The 14,242-nt window shown below is 43.3% G+C and overlaps 1 long non-coding RNA gene across 1 annotated transcript in view; it reads right to left on the reverse strand.

Moving 5' to 3' along the window:
• The window catches only part of LOC122793386, a 58,262-nt gene extending 44,296 nt beyond the window's left edge, over positions 1–13,966 (reverse strand). The window contains exon 1 of the long non-coding RNA XR_006363473.1: positions 13,813–13,966. This is a non-coding gene — a long non-coding RNA (uncharacterized LOC122793386). The remainder of the gene's footprint in view (positions 1–13,812) is intronic.
• Between the last annotated feature and the right edge of the window lie 276 nt (positions 13,967–14,242).

The raw sequence follows: 14,242 nt of genomic DNA on the forward strand, positions 1-14,242 counted from the left end.
TACCAGGACAATACCAGCGATCCTCTGGGAGGCCAGAGATAGAAGGCCCTCCCCTTTAACTGCTTGAATGCTCTCCTAGGAGTGGTGGGTTCAGAAGGAAATGCTCTGCTACAGCAGATAGGTGGACTTCTATGGAGGTATAAGCTACGCCTATGTGAAAAACCTGTCAAGTACTACAAGACCAGTGGTACCTCTTGCTTTAGCAGGTATTAGATCTCACCTTTGGCAGTATAACAATACTTTTCGAAACAACTTCCTAGTCTCCCTCATTAAGGCCCATAATTTTGGGCAACAGGTAGGTGCTCAAAGACTAACTAGGTTAAATCTTCCAGGCCATCATACTGAGTCAAGAGCTCCAGGACATTCCAGGGTGCCCTCTGCACAAAAAGGTGCTTCTGCTGATGCACAGGGATCTTGCCTGGCCATCAATGGTAGGTGGGAGAACCAGAGCTGTCTTGGCCAAAGAGGTGAAGTCAGGATCATGTTCAATTCTTCTATGTTGTGGCTCACCTTTGAGGTCATTGTAGGGGTGGGGGGGGGGGCCTGCCCTTCCAACTAAGGAAGAATGCATCCACTGCCCAAGCCTTATGCTGTGGTAACCAGAAATAGAACTTTTTTATGGATGCAAACAGATCATAGCTCAATAACCCCAATTCCTTTTTCTGGGCACCATAAACTTCAGCAGCCATTCAGTGGAAGTGGCCCCTACTAAAAGGGCCAAGGCATCCCCAAAGGTGAGGTTATTAGGGTTGGAATCTGATTAACATATTGCTAGTATCCATATATAACAGGGGGGAGGAGACCTGTCATCTAGGTCATACTCCTCCTGGGCAATGTCAGGTTCTGATCCATCTCTGAAAATGATGGGAGGGGAGTCCTTAGTGGCGATATTCACCTGATGAATGTCTAGCATGGTCCACATGCCAATCTTGCAGCAAAGTTAAGAAATTCTGGGTCAGCAGACAACAGTCTGGTGGATGGGTACAGGAGACTAGTGTATGTTCGGAATATGGCCTAAAAACTACATTGGACACTTGCCAGAAATGTTTAATTTTGGCCATGAATGGGAATCCTTCTGCACTTGGAATGCAGTCACTGTAGTCCACTAGTATCAGTGGAGACAAACCGTCCCTGATTAAGTCAGCAGCAAGCAAGGGAGAGAGACTGTGCGATAGTCCTTCGGCTCAGTCCAGAACATGAGATGTCCAACATGATTACCTCCCTCAGGGGTATCATCAGGACTAAGCAACTCTTTAGATGCTGGACCCAGGGCTGTTGTAAGCACCACCTCATTATCAATATCCCTGGAAGACCCTGGAGCACGCCCAGACCCCTGTAGACTAGGATGCAACTTTTAAGAAGAGATGCTGGGATGACTATCAGTAGCAATAAATCACCTCTGATAAACATTGCTAATTTTTTTCTACGTCAATGTGCTAGTACACAGTCTTCTAAATTTTTAGTCAAGAAGTCATAAAAAGAAGTTATGTCTTACCATAACGTTCCATCTGTGTTGTAGATCTTTGTTCATTCATTACCATTAGGATCTCTGTTCTGTCCTCGGAACCGATACGGCCGTTTCCAAGCTTGCGCCAGCTAAAAACTCTCAGCTAAGACCCATCCATAATGCCCCTCTCCTAGTTACTTCAGATAGAGCTTGCCAGCCCTTAGATAATAGATGAGTAATAGAAAAAAAATAGTGGGACGCTCTGTCTGAGCAAATGCCCTAACCAGGAGTTCCTAAAGTCCACCAGGAGTCCAGGCAGGGGGAAGGAGGGCAGGAAGTAATAAATGAATAAAGATCTACAACACAGATGGAACATTATGTTAAGACATAACTTCTTTATCTGATGTTGTAAATCTTTGTTTATTCATTACCATTAGGGCAGAGTCCTCAGCTACTGGAGTCCTGGGTGGCCCTAAGGAAGGAAGGAAGGATATTCCTGAGCACGACAGAACCAAAAGATGCTCGTCCTCTGGAGGCCAAATCCAATTTGTAATGAGATATATAAAGGTATGAGGTCTTGCCCAAGTGGCTGCTGTGCAGACATCATCCATAGAGGCTCTGGAATGGAATGCTATAGAAGTAGCCATAGATCTGGTAGAATGAGCGTTTATTCTGGAAGGTAAGGATAGCTTATTCTGTTGGTAAATAAAGGTAATGACGTTTCTAAGCCAGGAGGATAGTCATTTTGGAAACAGGTTTGCCCAACCTGGGTCCTACAAAAGCCACAAACTGTTTTCCTGAAAAATTTAGTCCTGTCCAAACAACAACGAAGCTGCCAATGCACATCAAGGATATGCAAAAGGTACTCCCCTCTCTGTTAGAATGCCGAGGGAAGAAAACTGGCAGGTCAATAGATTGATTAATGGAAAAGCCACAAATGACTTTGGGCAAGAAAGAAGGGTCAGTACGAAGGGACACCCTATCCGTGTGGAAGATCAAGTAAGGACTCGACACAAAGCCTGCAGCTCCGATACTCTTTCTGCTGAGGTAAGTGCTACTAGAAGTAAAGTTTTCCATGACAAAAATTGCAAATCACATGAATCAAAAGGCTCGAAAGGAGAATCTGTGAGAGACTGAAGTACCAAAGTCAAGTCCCAGAGTTCTAAGGGAAGCTTGACCGGAGGTTTAACATGTAATACTCCTTTCAAAAAGGTCTTGCATAGGCACGGTGACATAATTGAAGAATTATCAAGATCATTATGAAAATTGGCGATAGCTACTAAATGTACAGTGATCCTCAAAGCGGGGACTCCTGCATGCAAAACAGTTGTCAGGTATTGTAGGATCTTTTGAATAGGCATAGAGAAGGGTCTAAGTTCTGATCTTTGGGCCAAATAGAGAACCTAGTCCATTTACTAGAATAAACTTTCCTAGTGGAAGGTTTGTGTGAAGCCAGACGAAATTGACGAACAGGAGATGGGATGTCAGGCAGCCGGGCAATCATTGGAAGTGAAGGAACCAAACTGAGCTCGAGACTGTGCATGTTCGGATGAATCAGTCCCAGAGGATGAGATAACAGGTCTTGGGAATGATCCAGGATCCACAGACTGTGAATCAGATGAGGCCATAGGGAAGACCCAGTGGCCAATTGTGCATTAGAGCGTCTCTTGGTGGTTCTCCCTGAGGGGGGCTCACAGCAAAGTAGCTTCTGCATTTGTAATTTAGGGGGTGAAGCAAACAGGTCACAGCAAGGCTTGCACCAGTGTTGGAAGAGCCAATCTACTGTTACAGGGTTGAGGGACCACTCGTGAGGCATCAGGATGTTCCTGCTCAGATTGTCCGCAATAAGGTTGGAACTCCCGGGAATGTGTGTGTTGCTATAAGGAAGTGGTTGGAAGCTATCGCCCAGTGCCAAATCATGACTTCCCGACACAGGGGGTAAAACCTGGTTCTGCCTTGCTTGCTACCATACCAGATGACTGACATGTGGTCTCAATGAATTGCAATGGTCCCAGAGAGTAGGGACGCATGGAATGCTAGTAATGCTAGGAGAACTGCCCTCAGTTCCAGGACATTTATGTGCAAATTGGCCTCCATGGGGGACCAGGTGCCTTGGACAGTCTTTCCCTGGAAATGCCCCCCCACACCCTAACAGGAAAGAGTCTGTGGTCACAGTGGCTGTGGGAAGACAGAACGGTCGACACCAAAGATTCGTTTGTGGGTTCATCCATCATAACATTTCTTCCTTGCAACGGTTTAAAAGACGTAACATGTGGTCGAGTAGGTAAATTAGCAACAACCACCGTGCAGAAAAGAGCCACTGTAGGATTCTCATGTGCAGTCTCGCCAGTGAGACCAACATAATGGCAGCCGCCATGGAGCCCAAGAGTTGTACAAGACATGCTGGTACATAGGTCTGAGGAAGAAGGTCTTTGATTTGGTGCGTTATGTTCAAAAACCTGAGAGGGGGGAAGAGAAGCTTTACAAGATGTTGTGTCGAAGACCACTCCAATGAATTTGTGTCTTCGTTGGAGACACTGAGATTTGTCCTTGTTGACTGTAATCCCAAAGCGGAGAGCGAGACCTTGAGTACAAGAAGATTGCTGGTTGGAGGACTCTTCCTTAGCAGCTTTTCTATTTCTAAGGCTAATTCCCTCTGATTGGGTGGTATATCTAGGATAGGAGTTAAATTGAATGGTATTTGGTAGCCTCTGGATATTATTCTCTGCATCCAAACATCGGTAGCAATAAGATGCCAGGCTGGTAGATGCAAACGACCCCTGACTGCTTCCAGAGGAAAGCAATCGGGCCGCTGCTCAGGAGCGCTGGTAGGGTCTGCCAGAGAAAATCTCTAGCTCCCTGGTTACGTGGACCCCCCTCTACCCTGAACGCGACATGTTTCATATGAGTTGCCCCCTCTGCCCAGAGGGGATTGTTCACCATGAGCGCCACGAAAAGGCCCTTGGAATTTCTTGAACAACATTTTTCCTCCCTTCTGGTTCCTGGAGTAGGACCTCTGGAGGATGGAAAGGCATATGCCTACAGCAGACAAGGTCTTTCAGTCTTTCTCACTACATGCAAGTGTCTCGTACTTTTGGGTCTACAAAGTGCAGATTCGTCGACAGGTGCAATGACGAAGGAAGATTTAAAGGGGTCTGCAAAGTCACCCAACCGCATCCAAGCATTACCTCTCATGACAACACCTGATGGGCAGCTCGAGCTGCCCCTCGGTGGAGTGAGATGTCAAACGCATCGAGGAGTTAGAGATGGATTCAAGGGTAGCTACCTGCGAGGCGACAGTATCACGCACCTCATCAGGCAGTACCCCACCAGAGACGGAGACATTTCGGAAATTAGGTCTCTTTGGAGGCGAGTAAAGTGTGCCAGATAGAACAGCGACCAAATGGCAAATGTCGGTGAAGCATAGGTCCATTTCCCTAGTCTGTCCATGGTCCGGGACTCTCTGGAGGATGAACAGTGAAACTATCTTCTGCCAGTTACCGCTTGGTGGCTGTCGCCACAACCATAGAATCAACTGTCAACTGCTAGGACCAATGGGGCTGGTCTTCAGGTGTAGATAAAATTTTTTTGTTTGACCTCTGAGGGACAGGTTCTATGTTATCCGGGGCCTTCCAGGCACGCTGCACAACGAGTTTAACAATGTCATCTGCTGGTGGAGTCACGTAGGAAGTAGATGGCTGGGCACGGAAGGCCTGCAGAATACAGATTCCTCAGAAGAAGGGTTATAGGACTTTCAGTCTCCCCGCTGCTTGAGAATTTCGAGAATGTCTCCCCGCTGCTTGAGAATTTCGAGAATGTCTCCGAATGAGATGTCTGGGGAAGACCGTGGGGACCCTTCCCCCTCATCACAATCAGGGTCTTCGGCAGGAGCAGCTCGTGATATCTGGCTGCCGGACTGCAGCCCTCCCACCTAGAAAAACACACAAAAAAAAATCTTTAAAACTAAAAAACAAAACTGGGAAAGAAAAAAAAAAAAGCACAAGTCCCGACTCTGTGCATGCGCAGAGGCATTTGAAGACTTCAGACTGCCTTTATCAGCAGTCTGGATAGAGAAACACAGGTACCCAGCAATCACTGCTGCAAGTGCACCCAGGAATCAGTGCAGTGACGACCGCAAAGAAGAGGTGGTCCGGACTGCTTTGGCTGCAGGCAGACCCAATGAGGAGAGAGGTGAGCTGGAAGACCCAATGAGGACGGAGAGAGGTGAGCTGCTCTCGCGGGACATATTGCGCGGGCTGGATTTCTCTGTTTCACGGGCGGGTTTGGTCGCTGGATTGCTCCATTTTGCAGGCAGGTTTGGTCACTGGCTGGATTCATTCAGGAGGTAGGTGGTCGCTGGAGTGTGTGTGGGATTCATTCAGGAGGTCGCTTCGTTCGTTGAGACATGCAGGAGGTCAGTCGCTGGAGTGTGTGTGTGTGTGTTTGAAATGCCCCAGTTACTATATACTGGTGGCTAGAGAGAGCAAATGGTGGTGGATAGAGATACTCAGGCTTGAACCCTGTACCTTGGATGCAGGTGGCAAGGACGTGAATTCCCACTCCACCACCATTTCTAAAATAATTTGCAGATTTTTGCCTCATATTTGTTCTGTTCCTCAAAATCTGTGGTTTCTGTAGCTACATTTTTCCTTGCAAAGACTGTAGTGTAGTGGTGCACTGGTAGCATTGCTGCCTAACAGCTACAGGTTCTCTGGTTTGATACTTGGAGTGCCTTCTGTGTGAAATTGTTCTAGCAGTTGTCTTAAGTTTATAACATGGATATTTGAAATGTATCCCTATTTCTGGGACTGTATTCCCCCATTATTGGCTTTGTCCAGGTATTTTGTGCTAAGGTTGAGAGTTATCTATGGTGAGAACTGTATTCATTGAATGTTTGGGGGCTGTATCCCCCCCCCCCATTACTGGCTTTGTCCACATGTTTTTTGCTAAGAGGTTGAGAGCTATAGTGAGAACTGAATTCACTGAATATGTTTGGGGGCTGTATTCCCCCCCATTATTGGCTCTGTTCAGGTGTTTTGTGAAAGAGGTTGACAACTATGTTGAGAACTGAATTTGCTAAATGGTAGCCATTTAAGTTAGTCTTCCTCTCTTTTACAAAACAGCTGATTTGTCATAGTGGTATGTTTCTCTGACTGTTTTGCACAAGGTCGCCTGGGTTAAAGACGTGGCAGTGAAATGTATGGTGGTAACACAGCATTTTATTCTAGCAACTTTCCAACATTACACAAGCAATGTTTAAAATGTGTCCCTGGTTTTTGGGCTTTTGCCCCCCCCCCCCAATAAATTTCGGCTTTTTCCAGATTTCTTGTGCTGCAAAGTTCAGAGATACAACTGCGTGTAGAGTAGATTTTACAAGGAGCTGAGAGCTGCAGGGGAACAAAACTTTACTGCTGCTTATTCTAAGTCTGCTTGCATTAGTAGCACAACAGGCACTTGCTTTTGATGCAGAAGGCTGTGGGTTCTACTCCCACAGTAGATAGATGCAATGCTGATACTGTACTGTGTTGTAAAGTGGGTGGATGCTGCAGTCCTTTTTGGCAAAGATACCTAGAGTAGTAACTATGAACCTGAACCTGTTTATCAGTTTGCCATGCAGTCTCTATTGCTATATTACTAGCTTATCATTTTTTTAATGCATGCAACATAGGCAATTTATTCCTCAAGGGCAACAGGCACTTGATTTGTAGATGAATAAACAGTGACACAAAGTTGTTTGCTAGCAGCAACCTCTTTATTGTTAGATTTCTTTAATGTGGAATTATTTAGATGACTTTTACTACTTTAGAGATTGTGCATATTTACCGATACTGGTGGACTGTAGAAGGTTGAGTAGACTTTTATGATGGAAATGTTCTGAATTGGGTAGTTTTGTCATTGGTGCATGCATTTTGTTTCATTGTTTACTGGAAAAATGTTCAAAACAATAAATTTAAAATGCAGTCTAACAACTGTACTGTATTGTACAAGGAATATAATTTAGTAGAATCAGGAAGGTGTATCAAAGAGCACATGTATGTTTCATGTGCAAGGGGCCTATGATTTGAAAACAGCCCAAAATCAATCTTTATCTGCCACTGGCAAAATGTATTTTCTTTGAATGTGGGTTTCAATGCTGTTTCATTGAATGTGAGTTTCAAGGGCAGAGAAGATTTTAATGCTAAGCCTGTTTTCATTGTGAGACTGTGTTGCTTTGTTTAGCAGATGTCTTAGGTGTTTGTGCTGTAAAATGCAAAATAAAACTTTCAAATGAAATCCAAATCATCATAGAAGTAAAGCAGTATGCACATTGTAAACCCTCCATGTTTTCTTCCAAAATTGCTATTTTGAGGAGGGATTATTAGGGGAAGAGCAACATTTTGAGCCAAATTCGGGGACAGTTGAGAGGTTTGGCTCCCTTTGGCACCCTCGGTTTGGAAGGTGGCTTAATGGCGAAGGTTTCTGCCTTACAAACACAAAGTGCAGGGTTTGAGTCTTACAAGGGATAATTGGCTAGGCTTAAAATGGCTCGCAAGGGCAGTTAGCTTAGTACTAAACTATGAACATTAGTGTTTATGCTAAATGGAGTGAAATAGCCAAGTAATGGATCATTGGAATGGCTGCAGGGGGGGAGGGCTCCATTCGACCATGATTTTGTGAGGGGGAAGGGCAGCAAACTCAAAGGCAGCCCCAGCTGAACTATACCTCCCAACTGTCCAGAGTTTCACAGAATGAATAGATTTTTGCTTCTTATTTTTGGTTTGTTCCTCATAATTATTTGTGGTTTTCTCATTTAGGAATTAAGTCACTAAATAATGACACTGAGTTTCAGACTTCATAACCTTCAGAAAAATGCATGCTAAAGTAAGACCTGTTCTATCAACTGTCTCAGTTTATACAAGAGCAATTTTTAGTACTGTTTATGTGTTCCCCCAATATATTTGGCCTTGTCCAGATTTATTGCACTAACAGGTTGAGAGGTACATGCAAATAAATTCCTTTATAGAATTAGGCATAGCCAAACCTCTCAACTGTCCCCGAATTTGGCTCATAATGTTGCTCTTCCCATAATAATCCCTCCGCAAAATAGCAATTTTGGAAGAAAACATGTAGGGTTTACAATTAAGAAATAACTGTAATAATCAGAGTTATAGATTACTTTTATTTCAGAAATGCATGTAGATTATTTTATTTTGTCAGCTGCTCAAGTTAGCAGTGCTATTATTAAAAAAGTGTCCCTTCTTTGACAGGTTCTCAGCTGTATTGTGTGGCTATTTTATATTTTTGCATCACATTTTTGGTCCATTTTTCATAAAATTGTTTTTTTTTTTTTTTTGGCAAATTAGTGGTAAATCATTAAAGACTGAAGTTAGAAAATAATGACAGACATTTGAGTTTCAAATTTCATATCCTTCAGAAAATTCATACCAATGCAAGTAATTTATTTTTTCATGCCTCTCAACCTTTTTGTTTACATCTAGATATTAAGTAAGCTGTCAAGATGCCAATGCATTGAAATATTTTTATTCTTTTATACATTTGTCTTGATTGGACTCTCATAATGAGGGTTTGGCACCCATGAAAATATTATATTATCTTTCTAAGTTTATAAGAGCAACATTTAAAAATTGTCCTTATTTTTGTGCCTTTGTCCCACTTCTATGTATGGCTTTGCTCGGAGGGTGAGAGGTAGGACAAATGTGTCAGGGCCATCACAGTCAGCCAGAGACATTTCAAATTGTGACATACTTGTTGCACCCCACTCCCCCATGTAGTGATTCTGGATGTGTCCAAGCAAGGCAAGGGAGCAGTTATGCAGTGTAAATGTGCAGGGTACCCCCCCATCCAAGGTAGAGTACTACAGTGGCTTTTCATCTGTTCTTGATTTTGCAGAATGGTCTGGTTTCTGTCATATTTTTGTACTGTTGATTTATGCTTATTACTCAGAAAGTGCCTGTTGCTCTGTGTCTTTGTGTTTTAAGTAGCAAAGCTTTAATGACCATCAGGTAAGCTTGTCTGAGATCATAACATGCAAGTAAGCTTTAATAAGCCTGCCAACATTGAAGCCTTTCTGTTGTTGCCATGCAGAGAATACTTAACTAGATAATGCATAAGCGTTGGGTATTGAAATGCATATGACAGTATTTGTAATAAAGGACAGGATTACATTATTTTAAGAAGCTCATTACACTTGTTGGAGACTTCCAGTGATCTGAGGGTTTTACCCGTAAACTAAACAGAATGCCATTCATGTGTGGTCCATAACCTGTACAGTAATCCTTTAAGCAATGTATCTTGAGCTTGTTTGCTTTTCATTTTTTACTTTGATCATGTTTTCCCCATGAAACAAGTAGATAGTTGTCAGGCAGCAGGTCTTTTTTGGAGAAGAAACATTTTTACAAGTGGGGGCATCACAGAGATTGCTACTTTCAGCATGTTACTTGGTACTTTAATAAAGCTGAATATAAATTATAATTAAAACTGCAGTGCAAGGAGAAGCGGTTTGAGTTGAGTGCTGCTTGTTTTTCTTATACTTGATTTTGACTGGCATTCCAGTAATGTATTTAAAAAGTAATTTATTGTTTCATGCCTCTCAACCTTTTTGTTTACATCTAGATATTAAGTAAGCTGTCAAGATGCCAATGCATTGAAATATTTTTATTCTTTTACACTTCATTTGTCTTGATTGGACTCTCATAATGAGGGTTTGGCACCCACGGCAGCATATTTAATTAAAGTTTTAGTTTTTGTGGTTTTGAGCATAGCTCCTCCCCTTTCTACTTGTCCACACCCCCTTCCCATTGACCCCACCCATTCAGCTATCTCCTGCAGCCCCCCTTTGATTTGAAGTCACCAGCCGCCACTGGTCTTCGGTGACAGATTCCTCTGGTGAATCAAGGTGCTTCCTCTTGCACCATTTCTTCCGTGGTGGCTCCTCAGTGGGATCTTCTGAGGACGACTCTGGAGAAGGGGTTCCCTTCAAAGAAGGTTCTTGTGACCCTCGTGCCCGGGGTCTTGAAATAGAGGGTTGGGAGAGGTGCAAGCTGGTGGAGGGTTCTCATACTGATGTCATCGGTGCTGACTGCGAGTCCACTACCTGTACAGCAGGCCCACCTGAGGAGGGATGGAAGTCCGGAACCGGGAGGGACAACCTCTGAACCGGGGTCACACCTCGCCGTAAGGAGCCCACCTCCAGGTGAGGAACTTGGAGAACTGAAGCCGGAGCTGTGTACATAGACGGCGCCAGTGAGAAAATAGGCGCCGGGCTAGGTACCAAGGTACAGATGTCCAAGCACTGCTTCGGAAGAGCATCAGTTCCACTGGAACTTGCCGATGCAAGGGTGGACGGTGCCGACAGGGAAAACACTGCTGTCGGAACAGAGACAGTATGCACCGGAGTAGAAGTATCTTGTCCTTGGCAGGTATTCGCGTTTTGGAGCAGACTGAGCCAAAGAAACTGTTGGCACCTTGGCTGGGGATGGTGCCAAAGCAGGTACAGTCATCGGAGCCGATGTCTGATCCAACGACCGCACCGGTCAGTGGTGCCAATGTCAGAACCGAAACAGCAGTACCGAAACATGGATGGCACTGAGGGAGAAGACACGGTGTCGAAGAGATTTGCGCTGAGAGCACCGGCGAAGCACGGAGCCAACTCTGTTCTGTAACAGACAGAGATGCAGGAACCGAGTGACTCTGTTTGTCACTGTGTTTTGGAGGGGGTGAGACCTCCAACCCAGACAGAGCCTCTGAAAAATGTGTTTTGAGTAATCCTTTTAAGATGAGTTTATTTTTACGTTCTGCTAGTGTACAATTACTAAAAACTAGCACAAATGTCACAGTCAGCTTTAATATGATCCACGCCCAAACAGTAGACACAACAAACATGTGTATCAGAGTTAGCATCTTGCGTCCAAACTTGTCACACTTTTTAAATCCCAACTTAGCTTTGCTGGACATAGTAAGGCAACAAGGCTAGCCTATAGAAAAATTAAGGGAGAAAATACTAATGTTATTTTGAAAAAAAAAACAAAAAAAAACAAAAAACAAACAAACACTAGTAAAAAGGAAAGGCCTGTCAAAGACAGGAGAGAGGGACAGTACCAATAAAGGTAAAAAATTTAATTACCAAGGAAAAGGGTACGAAATAGGCCTAGGTTACAGGGGACAGTGAGAAAAGGCTAATGACCAAAAATTATATAATTTTGAAGAAAAACTGTCTTAAAATTAACAATTTTCTACTTCGCTTTGAGAGAGATGGCTAGCACGTCTGACTAGGAACGTGGCAAATGAGATCTGAATGATTAGAAGAGCATTATGGGTAGGTCTTAGCTGAAAGTATCTGGCTGGCATGAGCTTGGAAACGGCCATATCTGTTCCGAGGATGGAACAGAGGTACTAATGGTAATGAATAAACAAAGATTTACAACATGAGATCAGATGTTGCAAGTAGCTATACTGCAATCAAAAATAATACAAATGCGCACACACACACTTACTTGTGCCCATCTTTGAGGTCAATTTGCCTTTTGCAAGCAACTTTTCTTGTCTGGCATCCCCAGACCTTTGTACAGGAATGCCAACACACCAGCAGATGCAAAAAAAGGCCAAAGTTATCACTTAAGACAACAATGGCAGAAAAAAGGATAATACCATCTCCAAGGGTACTTAACCTGTGCTTTTCAACTTGTGGCCTGGCCCATGATGAGCACCCTGATGGACTGTACCATGCAGCAAAAAAGAATGGGAGATGGCCATTATACATCGACATTTATACAGAAACAAGGTGATGTCCAGAGGATGGAAGTACTAAAGTCAGCATGGGTTATAAATCTGGCATGCAGCAGAGACTGCTGAATTTAGGAACAGCAGCAGTGACATACAAAAAGAACGTCAACATTCATATGTCACATCTTCCTTTTGATGTTAAGAGTACTACTGTAGAAAGCATGAAAGGCAACTACGATTCTTGGAACAGCAAGACTAACTGTGCTAACAGGGAATATACACTAAATCAAAGACTGCAATACCTTGTAGCATTCCCCATACTCTGAACTGTAAACAGGGGTGGGCAGCAAAGCCCATGTGCGAAAATCATCAGCTCTCAAGAGTTGCTGTACTGCCATTAATACTACTCTTTCTACTTTTTAACATACACTTTTCATAGCAGCACGAGTGTCAAATTTTAATGTCTGTATGTCAGACTTGGGACATACCGTTCTCTAAATCTAGAAGAGAAGAGCTAGAGAAAGGGCCTAAAAGATGAAAGCCAGTCATAATAGTTCATTTCTAAGGAAGATCATCTGTACCACCACATAATTTGAATGCATTCTTCTATCATACCTTAGTCTAGTAATTAATAGGAGGGACACTTTACTTGAAGATCAGAGATAGATGATGTCCTGCAAATTTTTTTTTTCAATAATTTGGCTAATAACTCAGCCCTATACTTTAGCAGGCCAACTATTTAAAGTAAGCACAGGAAGGACATTTGGGCCATGTCAGGCAAAAACAAAGCAAGGAAGGCTCTATGTAAAATTTGCTCTCCACATTAAAGACAAGTATTTCTCTTAGTGAACATCTAATACATAAATCCAATCACCGTTTTTTATCGTTTCCCCAATGGGACTCCACTTTGGAAGTGATCTGGCACAGACTGGTTGATGTACTCTACATACTGGATACCTTGGGCTCTCAAAAAATTGTAAACATGGTGCTAGCCAACGACCTTTACAGCTCGACATTTTGATGTCAGGGACAGGGCCATCCACTGGGCCTGGAAGTAGAGGAGAGAAAAGTTCCCGATACTCCGGCTAGCCAAGAGCTTCCACAGCAAAGAAATACCATGTTATTACTGAAACAGTGAAGCATGATCACCACCACCTCTTCAGCCCACACGCTTGCTGCAGAACTTGAATCCTTAAATATTTCTATATTCCACACACACAGACACGCACACGTGTGTGCATATGCATATATGGGGCGGGTGGCAGTGGCATGACATGGCAAAATTCTACCAAATGTTGTTCAAGCAACATATTTTCACTGGGCTCAGAAACTTGAGGTTGGGATAGGTGGGACAGGACATAACGTCTGCCAGCAGGCAAAGACCCACCATTCTCGTATACAAAGGCTTCTGCAACGTGACCACTCCCATTAACCGTAAAAATTGACCTATTCAAGAAGGAATCAAGAACATTTGGAATCTGGCCAATATCTACACCATACCATAGTGTTCACAAAACACAAGCCACAGATGGTGTTACATAAAAAGAATTTACCTGTAACTGCATCTAATGAATGCAACTCCCTACACGTAAACTGAATAGAATGAATAATACGCAAATAATGCAGACATTAATATACTTAACATTTAAAAGTACCATCATCCAAAAACGGAAAAACACTATCATTTAGACATGCTGCAAAGAAACTGCTTTGCCTGGATTACTCAGCCTCCACTGAAAATGTTCAAACTGATCAAGAAGTTGTCAGGAAGCAATGATGAGGCCTGAAAACAAAAAAAAAAAGGTGTCAAAAGTTCATAGCTTTAAGCAAGAATACCATTTTGTATAAATGTACTTTTCACTGCCCCCCCCCCCCCTTATATGAAGCCCAGTGCTCACAGTGATGGTCCTATTGACTCACTTCATGTCCTCATCCCACAGAAGTACATCAGAGCCATTCAGGATGTGAACAGCAGTAGGTTTTAATCATTGGACACGTTTAATCAGCAGGTATACAACACCAACAACCTATACATGATTCCTGTAACAAAGCAGTATCAGTCATTCTAGCCTT

Source organism: Protopterus annectens, chromosome 2.part0, assembly GCF_019279795.1.
Source record: "Protopterus annectens isolate FY-2018-M chromosome 2.part0, PAN1.0, whole genome shotgun sequence".
NCBI classification, from domain to species: domain Eukaryota; kingdom Metazoa; phylum Chordata; order Ceratodontiformes; family Protopteridae; genus Protopterus; species Protopterus annectens.